Raw genomic sequence first — 12,010 nt, 5'->3', positions numbered from 1 at the left:
GCCTGTGCCTCCAGCTATCAGGCTCCTCTTTTATGGAGCCATCTTCCAGTTTTGGTTCGGGAGGCAGACACCATCTCCACGTGTGAGAGTCGATTTAAGACTTTCCCCTTTGATAAAGCTTATAATTAGGGCTGGTTCAGGATTGGTGTGTATTCCCAAACAAATTTTCAATTTAGTTAGCACTAACCAGCTAACACACAGTAAGAGTTGTAAGGCCCCCTGAGTAAATTGTGTACCTAGTTAGTAATTCACCCCTAGTCGCTGTAGTACTGTTAAAGCATACCACATTTTTTGAGGTGCTGTCTATTATGGCTGGCATTTCCTGTAGCATATGAATGGAAGCTACCTGTGTGGGCTTTATTGCTGAGCTATAACCCTTTAACAAATAGAAATCTCATCCTCACGTACAAAGCTGTGGTCAAGCTCTGTCATATCCTAGAGAGCTTATAGTACCCCATTATCTTAACAAAGCACTGCGCTCTGAGAATGCAGGGTTACTTGAGGTTCCTGCAGAGCCTTCAAAAGTAGAATGGGAGCCAGGGACTTTAACTATCAGGCTCCTCTTTTGTGTAAAATTCTTCCAGTGTCAGTCCAGGAGCCAGACATCGTGTCCACATTGAAGACTAGACATAAGACTTTCTTCTTTGATAAAGCTCACACCTCCTAAGATAGGCCTAGTCTGCCAGGGGACTTATGATACACTGAGCTCCTCTATCGCTTTCCCTTCATTTGCACGCATCTATGTTCTATTACTGCATATCACTAATTCGCTGCAGGGACAGAGCCAGGATTTTTTCTCTGCTTGTGCAAGTTTGTGGCTTGACCAATATGTCAGGGAGCTGAGAAAATAGCTCATTTTCATGACATAATGAAGGTATTTATTTTTATGATCACTTCAGATGTGTTTTTAATATGAGTTGGTGTATTAATATTCAACAGAATATCTGTAGGCCCAGCACAAGTGACCTTAATGCAAAGACAAAAATGTCTTTCAAGTGCTGATGTGAACGACTTCAGCACTGGACAGCACTTGCGCTGCCACAGTTATTAAATTACAACAATAATGGACCTGTGCCCATACGCATAATCAAACAACTTCACATTTGCAATGTACTACTGTTTCAGCTGAAATGGCAATCACGACATCAGAATTTTTTTTTTATGATATCCTAAATGCAGCCACAATAAGAGGGGCAATACATATAGCTCTTTTAATTGAGCGCACCACTGTAAAATGAACTATCATCATCCATGATTACATTTGTATTGCAAACAAAAATAACTTGTATAACAATACACATGCTGCGCACTGCTTTCACAACATCAGATATGAAAGGAATATATTCACAGTGCAGCAATGATGAGAGGTATTTTCCCAGTTAACCATGCTCATCACAATTTCAGCAATTTTGTTTCTGTTTCAAAAATATTTGTGGGCTCAGTCAAGACGCAGACCAAAAAAACATTCTCAAACATAATCCTCATAAGGTTTGTGTCTGATTTTTAATTAAGATCAGATGTCCCGCAAGATTGACGGCAACAATAATGGATTTAATTAGCAGATGTGCATCACATTGTACACATATGATGTCTACAGTGCATACTTATTTAAAAATTCTGCAGTAAAATAACTTGAAAACTAACTGCCCTGACAGACAGCAGAGGAGAGAATCATATAAATCAATGGTGATAAATTACACTAAAACCCATTCGAGACTCTTTACATACATTCTTACATGTCATTACATTTAAAATTACATCTCCCTTATTCCCCTCTTATTCTTCGTCCCCCTCTGTTATTGGCACTGCATTTCCAACTCCAACCTGCACTTTTTTCTTTATCACAAACCGATCCATCATTTACATAAGGTCAGCTAAGGATATGAGCACCACATCCCCGGCCCTGTCCACAAACAAACGCCATTTGGGTCATGTGTGGCACAAGCAAGTAGCAAGGAATTAAAATGGAAACAGAATGAATGCCTTGCTATTAACATTAACATATTTCTTTGTGCAAAAAGGAAAATAGGCTACTGACATTCTTGAGTGCGGCTGAACAGGTCCTATACAAATTTGTGATATGGCTATAGCACCACCTTTGCGTGAGCGTATTTGTGTAAGTGTGTGTTTACTTGTGTATTATATATCTGCTTTCTAAGAAATTATAAAATGTTAAGGGTCAATAAAGAAACAATCAACAACAATTTAGTAATTCAAAATTATAGGAGTCAATTAAAACAACAACAAAAGCAAAACAAAAGAGTAAAGTAGTAAATAAAAAGGCAATGTGAGCTCTTTCTCTTTCTTTCTCTTTCTATATATCATTTTTTGATATGGATTACTGTAACTTTACTCCAAGGAGAGAGTAATGTTGTATGTTGTTAAGCCCTCTGAGGCAAATTTTGATTTGTAATACTGGGCTTTATAAATGAGACTGAAATTGAAATTGAACTGACATTTTTCAACATATTCGAGACCAAAGGTGATACTATTATGATTATTATATGACTATTTTAACTTAAAGGCTAAACATAAAAAAAAGTAACTGCCATGGTTAATAAACATTGCATTTTTAAACCAAGAAATATAAACCAAGCCATGTGTTTTGGAATTGATGCACTGTAACACCCTGAAAACATTTTGTCCAATGCAAAGAAGAAGACTTCCATTTTATCCTGATTCCTCTGTAGCACAGCTGTACCCAAGAGTCACAAGACATCATTGTCAAGTCTGAGTGTGTGTGTGCGTGCGTGTGTGTGTGTGTGTGTGTGTGTGTGTGTGTGTGTCTATATGTGTGAGTCACATGAGACCAGAAGGGGTTTTCTACATGAAAAAGGACTCAGTGACCTCATCAAATGGTGATATTCCAGTCACGTGGCACTACAACAGGCAGCCAGACTCATGCACAAAGACAGACAAACAAACAGACAGACAGACAGAGGAGAGTATGAAAAAATAATTTACAAAGATGCAATCAACAGTACATGACCCACTGAACAAATTCACTGAAGTATATTAAAAATGAGAGAGGAGAGCTCACACTCAGATACCTTGAGAGCATTAGTTTGATTTCTTTGAAAAAGCACTGAGGACTTCCGGTCAAGCCATGCTCGGGATAGACGCTTAGTTAATTGCTCCGCTTCAGTCAGTATTGAAAATACCCCCAAACTCCAAGATTTTAACTTGAAAACCCCCGAATGAGCGAGGAATAAATGGGGGGAGCCAAAAAGAAAGCCAACTCGAACCGTACAACGAGGGTAACTGAGCAAGAAATGCCCGAAAACGGAAAACAAATGGAGCCGGCTGACGAAGAAAATGGTGACCTGTTAGCTAGCGGAGGTTGCACTGAAGCCAACGAAGATGTGTTACAGAAATTGTCTTCTATAGCAAGCAACATCCGCGACTTTAAAAAAGACATTCGCTCAGCTATCTCCAATCTCAAGGGAGACATAAAGAAAGACTTAAAAGATGAGCTAGCGGCGCTGAGACACGAGCTAAACCAGAAGCTAACTGAAGTCGGTATCAGGCTCCAGGGTCACGACCAGGCGATTGCCGAGGCGGAGGAGTGTATTTCGTACATGGAAACAAGCGGCGCTGCTGCAAATGAGGCCCTACTGAGTCTACTGAAAGAGCAACGCAGGCTGCAAGAGAAAGTCACCGATTTGGAAAGCAGGTCGAGAAGGAATAACATCCGAGTCTACGGTGTACCGGAGGGCTCGGAGGGTGACTCAATGATAAAGTATATGGGAAACCTGCTGACCACGGAGCTGCTCCTCCCCGATGGTATGTCCCTGCAGATTCAGTGTGCTCGCAGAGCTCTGACCCAGAAACCGGGACCTGATGTTACACCTCGGTCCATTGTGATAAACTTTCAGCAGTATGATGTAAAAGAAACGGTATTGAAGCTGGCTTGGAAAAAGAAAATCCTTATCAACAACAAACCGATTTTCTTTGATCATGATTATGCATACGAAGTGATGGAAAAACGCAGAGCCTACGGGGGAATTAAAAAAGCGCTGAAAGAAAAAGGCATTCATTTCCAGACCCCATTCACGAGGATCCGGAATCCACTGGAGCTCCGGCCCACGGACCTACGAGGACGCACATCAAGCTGCAGAAGAGCTGCGGGCACGGGGGATTGAGGTGCCCGCTGTCAGAGAGGATCCAGGATCTCCTCAACTTGGAGAAGAGGCTACTGAATGCGTCTCCGTGGCAACGAGTGGCCGACGGTGGAAAACAGATGCAAACCCGAGTGAAAGAAAAACTCCAGGAGTTTAGAAGATCATCATCCTAATGCATAACACCAAAATCCAATGAAAAACAACATGGTGTGAGTGGACTGGAAAACAAGTGAGGTGATTTTTTTCTTTTTTACTTTTACCCTCTCTCTCTTTACTTTTAATACATATACTGTTGAAATTATTGTAAACAACTGTCTGGACGGAATTCTAATGTTGGACTAATTAGTGGACATGGGGTGCACCAGATCAGTCACTACACCACTAAGGAGGTCCCCAGCCAGCCAGGAGGGGTTTTTCCCTCCACCCACCAACCGGGACATTAGAGGGACAAAGGTCCCTCAGTTACAGGAAGTTCGTGTTTTTGTTCTATGTTCAAACAGGGGAGTGTTTTTTGTTTGTTTTTTTGTTTTTTTCGACAAGGGAATCCTACTCTTGTTTAAGGTAATGGCTTCATGCAACTTCAGTGGTAAAAGACTACATATAGAGACCAGACAATGAAAGTAATGTTCTTAAATGTGAATGGGCTCCGTAGCCCAGTCAAACAACGTAAAATCCTACTTAAACTTAAAAGAGAAAACATAGAAATCGCATTTCTGCAAGAAACCCACTTGATGGAAACTGAACATGAAAAACTCAAAAGACAGGGGTTTAAATATGCCTTCTCCTCATCTAATAGATCTAAACATACTAGGGGAGTAGTAATATTAATTTCAGGAAAGGTGACATAAGAACATATGTCTACTATCAAAGACAGAGAAGGTAGATTCATAATGATTCGTGGGAAAGTGGATGGAAATTTATGTACCCTATATAATGTATATATTCCTCCTGATTCAGAACCAAACTTCTACCATCAAGTAATTGAAAGGATCGCAACAGAAGCACAGGGGACGTTAATATGCGCAGGTGACTTTTATATCACGCTTAACCCAAATCTTGACTCAACAGCATTGAGAAAATCTCGCCCTCAAAAGATAACAAAGAAAATTAACTTACTATTATCAGAATTAGGACTAATTGATGTTTGGAGACATTTTAACCCATCAGTCAAAGACTATACCTTCTATTCATCCCCTCACTCAACATATTCTAGAATTGATTATTTTCTAATATTTGGAACAGATAGGAGCAAAATACAAGACTGTCATATTGGAGCAATGGATCTTTGAGATCACTGCCCACTTTATCTAACCTTGAATATGACCTACAGAAGGAAGCTCACTCACTGGAAATTAAACCCGAGTGTTCTCAACAACGATAGGACAGAACAATTTGCAAGAGAAATTCTGGAATATTTCGAATTTAATGATAATGGGGAAGTTTCCACGCCCATACTTTGGGATGCCTGTAAGGCAGTTATGAGAGGGAGAGTGATTGCAGTAACATCGTTTCTTAAGAAGAGCTGTCTTCAAAGATAGCAATTTGACAAAAATTTGCATTAATGGTTTAAAAGGGGGATTCCCTGGCACACTCAGAACCAGGGTTAAATCCCACTGCGGTGCCAAGGAGTGTATGACAGGTCGCTGTTTTCTGACTTCTTTAAGAAAGCGCTTAACCAGTTCTCTCAGTAAACTGAGCCAGATTTCTATTCAATAACAGCTGGAAGAAAGTCAACACCAGAGACAGAGGGCACAATGTGGGATCTGTGCCCCTCTCCAAACATCAGCGCTGAAAAGCGGACCACTTCGATGTGTAAGAGGCAGTAGTTGACGGAGCTTTCAGGCCCTGAATAGTCCGCACTGTAACGGGTGTGGTGTGGACCCAGATGCAGTACATCGGTAAACAGGACTAGTTGGTAATGACGTTTATTTAAACCAACACAGATAATGCACGAAGCATAGAGCAAAGAACCAGCCTGCGACCACAAGGACAGTGAGGAGGTGGTCAGAGGAGGCTTATGAGACATTGCAGGGATGTTTTGAGACCACAGATTGGCAGACACTCTGTGAGCCAAACGGGAAGGACATCAATGAGCTCACAGAGTGCATCACAGACTACATCAACTTCTGTGTGGACTCCATCGTCCCAACTAAGACCGTTCATTGTTACCCAAACAACAAGCCGTGGGTAACGAAGGACATCAAAGCAATCCTGAACAAGAAGAAGAGGACCTTCAGAGATGGCAACAGGGAGGAGGTGAGAATAGTACAGAGATGCCTGAAGGTCAAGATCAGAGAGGCTAAGGAGGAGTACAGGAGGAAGCTGGAGTCGAGGCTTCAGCAGAACAACACCAGAGAGGTCTGGAGAGGGATGAGGACCATCACTGGTTTCAGGTCAGACGAGTTGAAGGCAGCATGGACAGGGCCAATGAACTCAACCTGTTTTTCAACAGATTTGACACTGTGGCCCCTGCCCCACATGCTATCAACACCACTGCTGGCTGCCCAATCTCCTCCCCTCCTCCTCCTGAGAGCCATCTTTACACCTCCTCCCAGGGTTTCCAGACACACTTCACCGTAAAACAGAGAGACTCAACCCCTCCCCCCTGCTGGTCACTCCTACAGTGAACATCACAGCTGACGATGTGAGGAGACAGCTGGTGAGACTCCACTCAGGCAAGGCTGCGGGTCCTGATGGTGTGACCCCCAGGGTGCTCAAAGCCTGTGCCACCCAGCTCCATGGAGTACTCCATCATGTCTTCAGCATGAGCCTGAGTTTGCAGAGGGTCCCTGTGCTGTGGAAGATGTCTTGCCTCATTCCTGTGCTGAAGATGCCGCGTCCTGACCTCCCACATCATGAAGACCCTGGAGAGACTTGTCTTGGAGCAGCTTTGGCCCCTGGTCAAACCACACTTTGATCCTCTACAGTTCGCCTACCAGCCCCAACTCGGAGTTGAGGATGCCATCATCTTCCTGCTCAACCGTGTCTACACCCACCTGGACCAGCCAGCGAGCACTGTGAGAGTCATGTTTCTTGACTTCTCCAGTACATTCAACACCATCCGTCCAGCTCTACTGGGTGGGAAGCTGACAGCGATGCAGGTGGATTCCCCCCTTGTGTCCTGGATTGTGGACTATCTGACTGGCAGACCACAGTTTGTGCGCCTGCGACACTGTGTGTTAGACAGAGTGGTCAGTAACAAAGGGGTTCCACAGGGGACTGTCCTCTCTCCCTTCCTCTTCACCCTCTACACCACAGACTTCAGCTACTGCACTGAGACCTGTCATCTCCAGAAGTTCTCGGATGACTCAGCTGTGGTTGGATGTATCAGCGGGGGTGATGAGGGTGAGTACATAGGTCGTATCTTGTAGTTCAGTGGGTGTTGTGATCCTACAGTCTGCACACATCAATCTTGATGTCCTACCCGAGTTTATTATGATCTATGTCTTACAGTGTGGCTTGTAGCCAGGAGCTTGGTCTTTCTAAACTTGCTGCAATTATTGCAGCTCCATGTGGCCAATAATGATTAAATTTCAACTGAAGCATGAGGACATCTTTTCTAGTTATGGTGCCAAGCTTCATAACTCTACATTTTTCCAGATCACTGCAAATTAAATGCTCCTGCTTACGTCTTGTTAAGGTTACCTTGTTTACTAGGTAGACTGGATGTTTTCAGATGAGGTGCTGCAGCACTGACAACATGCTATTGTGGTAAGCTAATTCTGTTTTACAATAGATACACTGCACTGTGTTTTCTTTTCATTTCAACTTGTAGTGGTCCCACACTTTGGACCTTGTTTGTCTTTTCCTCTGCGGTGTCTCTTGCTTTTGCCCCCGACTATTTTCTTCTTCATCTTCCTTCATGTTTTTTGCAGTCCGCGCCTTGCATCGACATAACAGCAACAGCAAAAGTGGAAGCACCAGAAATAACCATCCGTGCGAAACACAGTGTGCTGCAGAGTTGTCCAGATTTAAACAAGGCCTTGAGGCAAATAATTTGCCTCAATGCTTTTCATTTGGTGATCAAGTTACTCGAATTATCCAATGATTAATTTCGGCCCTAGAAACCTTTACTGTCCACAGCTACTTGCAAAATAATGGAATGCCATATTTTGTGGTTGAAGTAGTCTCAATTATAGTCTTCTGGAGCAATTATTGGGATGTGACTTCCATCTATTGCACCAACACAGTGTGGCACTGTTCAACAAATATGAATAAAAGTGACCTTTTCTATCATTTTTTTAGTATCAGGGCATGTCATGTAAGCTTAAAGCAAAACGTTGATGACTTGGTTGTAGAAGTCCTGAACACAATTAAACGCTGATGGTCCTGTATTCACTGCTGGTAACCAGCTTCTAGATGGCAACTGTGACCCACTTTCAGATAGGGACACACAAGCGGTAATTTGTGTTCCTTTACCATGACATGCCTGACTCAACCGTAGATGTACTCAAATAACTCTCAGGACAAGTTGAAATTCTGCATGAGTTGTAGAGTACTAAACTCCGGAACAATTGTGTCCCACCAGTACTGACGTCACTGGTGTGACCAGACAGCAGTTGACCTTAGTATTGCCATTAAATGCAGGACTATCTGCACAGATAAAATAATAATTTCAGGAAGCCAGAAAGTCATCCATTTATTAGATGTGTTCAACAGCACTGTAATTGATAACAGTGTATATATTAGGTGGCTAGTTAAAGGCTAAGGCGAACAGTATAACATTAACATCTTATGTTCAGTGTAAACAGGAAACAAAACATGTCAGATAATTATCTTTCTTCTTAGCTGCACACACTGTTCATAGCAATCATGAGCAGCATAAATGTGTTGGACCAGCCGTGTTTGGATGTCAATGTAAGCTTGCAAAGCCAGCAACACATGCAACGAGACAATATTGTCCACCATTGTTGTTATTAGATAAGGATAGTATGAGCATTGCAAGGAAAGCAGAGATGTATGAAGTCATGTTATCGCATGGCTCTATTATGGCTATCAAGCTCGTGAAAAAGCAAACTGGTTCGCAAGTTGAAGGAATTTGAAGCAGCGCTCACCAGCCCAGTTCATTTTGTGGCTAAGGGTGTAGGTATTTGGCTTTAACACAGGGCAACCCTGTGTGATTAGGCCTCATGCAAGGGTCACCAATTGTTTAAGTACGGCTATAAGAAATAGTGATTATTAAAAATAATTATTTATTAGGTTAAATAATGTGATGTAATTTACATGAAATCACCTTGTGGAGCACCATTCCAGGAAAGGGAAAATGATAGCTGATCAATAAAATCAGTCTCATAAAATACACTAAACTGTCAATTTGGGTCTCTATTCATAATTAAATATATAATTATAACCAAAACCACCACAGTAAAGGGTGACAGATTTCGGAGCTCTTGACACAGTAGTTGGTGATTTACTCACTTTTGTACAATATCAAGCAGACAGCTAGGATGACTTCAAAAACATTCATTCCAAAAAGAAAGCAAAACAAAACAAACACACAATGAATCCTAACTACTAATATATACAACTATATATACAAGTGTGGATGTATAAATGTTTGTGTGTGTGTGTGTGTGTGTGTGTGTGTGAGAGAGAGAGAGAGAGAGAGAGAGAGAGAGAGAGAAACAAAGAGAAGGTGTGTGTCGGTGTGAGCTTGAACACACCAAGAGGCAGAGGTGGATTACCTAACAACAGAAGCTATAACAAGATGCCAGATTCAAGATGCTGGATCAAAGATGGCTGCAGAGCGGAGAAGACTTTAGCTGACCATGTGGTTGGTCAGACAAAGAAAAAAAAGACAAGGCGGGAACTTTAGGTTCCTTCTCTTTGTGCTTCTGTTGAGAGCCAATTTATGAGTGTATATATGAATCTAATGTGTATATAAGCAACCTTGGTTAATAAGGTAGTTTCGTGCAAGACGCTGTCTGTGTGAGACATGGACAAACTAAATCCAAACCAACCAATAACCTAATAACAAAGAGATCAAGACAAAGTTAACAGTCTTGCCTGGTCTGTACTTTTGTCCTAATGCTATGCCCAGATGTTACTTGCCAATCCAGGTGTGGGAGAAGAGTTCTTTGGGTTGCTGACTGAAGAAAAGAGGGTTTCGGTTCAGTCACTTCTGTGCAGTTCCAAGGATTCAGGAGGAGGCTGGCCAGTCCTGGTGCCTCTACAGAGACAGCAGTTCAGTGCTATCTCAGTTCTGTTCTTCTTTTGGCTTGAAAAGTTAGCTGTGGCTTTATAACTTCTCTAAAGTCTGTTCAAGCTTGGAGAGTAGGGTTGAGAGTAGGGCTACAGCTCCTGCTGTGAACTTCGGTGTGGAAAGGGGGAAGGGCAGAGCAGGTCCTCCAGATCTGCAACCTTCCTCAGAGGAAGTTTGGAAGCGAGCAAAGAGCATTTTCCCAAGCAGACAATATAAATGTCTCGTATTCTAAATTGGAAAGCACTTTGTCTGAAATTCTGATTTACCGCCAGTACAAAACCTGCATATTGACCCAGCAGAAAAACTCTCAACAAATCCACCTGCATGGGTTTCAAGATTGTCAGCTATTATACACTGGACATAACCTTTATATAAACTGATCTAGCTAAGAAATAAAGATGCCATGGTGTTCTGACATGGCCATGTCTTGCAAGACAGGCTCCAACACATTTTCATAGCTTTAGGCCTTGACATCATCAGATTTGCAAAGAACAGTTAAATAGATTGAGGGTAGTGTTAAATGGGAACCTCACATAACACCCAATACACAGCACAGAGTTGTGGCTTCTTACAAGATTGTTTATAGTACTCTTCATCTTCTATGCAAGTTGATCTTGTATCCTCTACGTGTCAAGATGTTCAAGGACAAGAGGGCCACCCTTTGTATTAGCAATGCCCATTGGATTAGATTGCATAGAACAGTAGACAGCTCGTCAATTGTACAAATCTGAGGAACTTCTATATTACTTAAATACAAATTAAATATTGTACTTTTTAATCCCCCAAAAAAAAACAACATAATTTCAGCTTCTCATATATATATGCATGAGGACTTGCTGCTTTCCCTATTAATTATTTTAATTTATGGATATGTTAAATGTATTTAAACCTTTTTGCGTGACTTTTTCTACTTCAGTACATTTCCCTGATATCACATTTACTTTGTTTGACTTTATTTCACACTAAACCTGAATCAATTTACTCCTGCAGAAGTTGTTCTTCTTCTTACAGCCTCTTTTGGTGTCATATCTCCGGTCTGTCCATGTGCCAAAGTCACAGCACAAAACCTGCCTAAAAGTATTTAGGGGGCATTACCTGTGCTAACAGGTGACTTATGATCAGTGGAGTTCATTGTTGAACACACCTGGTCAGAGCAGATTTGGATGGTTAAGAACGTTTGGGGCACCTGGAGTTGACTTGTCTTACATTGTCTCTTACCAGAAAATATAAGAGAAAATTAATAGAATGTTGCTACCTGAGGCCCAGTGGCTCAAAATTAAAAGAGCTGTTAGAACAGAGAATCTTCAAAACTTGATTGAAGGCCAAGAATAAACCGCAAATATAGTCTGTATCATTTGTATAAAGGAAAAAGACTTGGCAGTTTTATTCTTTACTTCCCTCTTGTGTTCAAATCTTGTATCACAGTGTGAAAACCACAATGTGAGTGAATGCATTTTGGTATTGAGTGTTCACTCAAAAATCAGTGATATTTTATCCAAAGATGTTTTTGAACTGCACTGCTATAAAGAAAATATATACTGAAGAATGGAATAGTATCTTGTCTGTTGATCACATGCTCACAATCCAAGCAGTACTTATTAACATAATTTCATGTAAAATAATTAAATGCTGTGTTTACTGCATTTCACCATGTTTTTTTTTATTGGGGACAGTTACAAAACTCAGT

This window comes from Plectropomus leopardus, chromosome 9, assembly GCF_026936395.1.
Source record: "Plectropomus leopardus strain MGB_pleo_1.0 chromosome 9, ASM2693639v1, whole genome shotgun sequence".
Classification (NCBI taxonomy): Eukaryota; Metazoa; Chordata; class Actinopteri; order Perciformes; family Serranidae; genus Plectropomus; species Plectropomus leopardus.
This window is presented reverse-complemented; position numbering follows the sequence as displayed.